General features: G+C 30.1%; 1 long non-coding RNA gene across 1 annotated transcript in view; it reads left to right on the forward strand.

Annotated features, from left to right (window-relative positions):
* The window catches only part of LOC137649798 (uncharacterized), a 1511-nt gene extending 1225 nt beyond the window's left edge, over window positions 1-286 (forward strand). Inside the window, exon 3 of the long non-coding RNA XR_011045868.1 lies at window positions 1-286. This exon is cut by the window's left edge and continues 268 nt beyond it. This is a non-coding gene — a long non-coding RNA (uncharacterized lncRNA).

Genomic DNA, 286 nt, shown 5'->3' on the forward strand with positions numbered 1-286 from the left:
GACAAGGAATTCGATTTTTATTTTTATGGTGAAATGAAGCTGTTAAAATAACACTAAACCATTTGGCTGAAAATGATTACTGAAAATTTTGCCTCTTTTTCGGGGCAGATGAAATCCTTGCAAATATGCTCCTAGTTTTGGTTGATTTTGTTAAGTAATTGTAATGATAGGTGTCTTACTAGGCTTTCTTCGGTAGATTGAAATGTTCTGTGCATGTTTAGTTGATGGTTGTTTGAACTATTTATAAAGGTTTAATTGTGCAATTTAATAAAATTAATGTTTACTA

The sequence above is a fragment of the Palaemon carinicauda genome, chromosome 11 (genome assembly GCF_036898095.1).
Source record: "Palaemon carinicauda isolate YSFRI2023 chromosome 11, ASM3689809v2, whole genome shotgun sequence".
NCBI classification, from domain to species: Eukaryota; Metazoa; Arthropoda; class Malacostraca; order Decapoda; family Palaemonidae; genus Palaemon; species Palaemon carinicauda.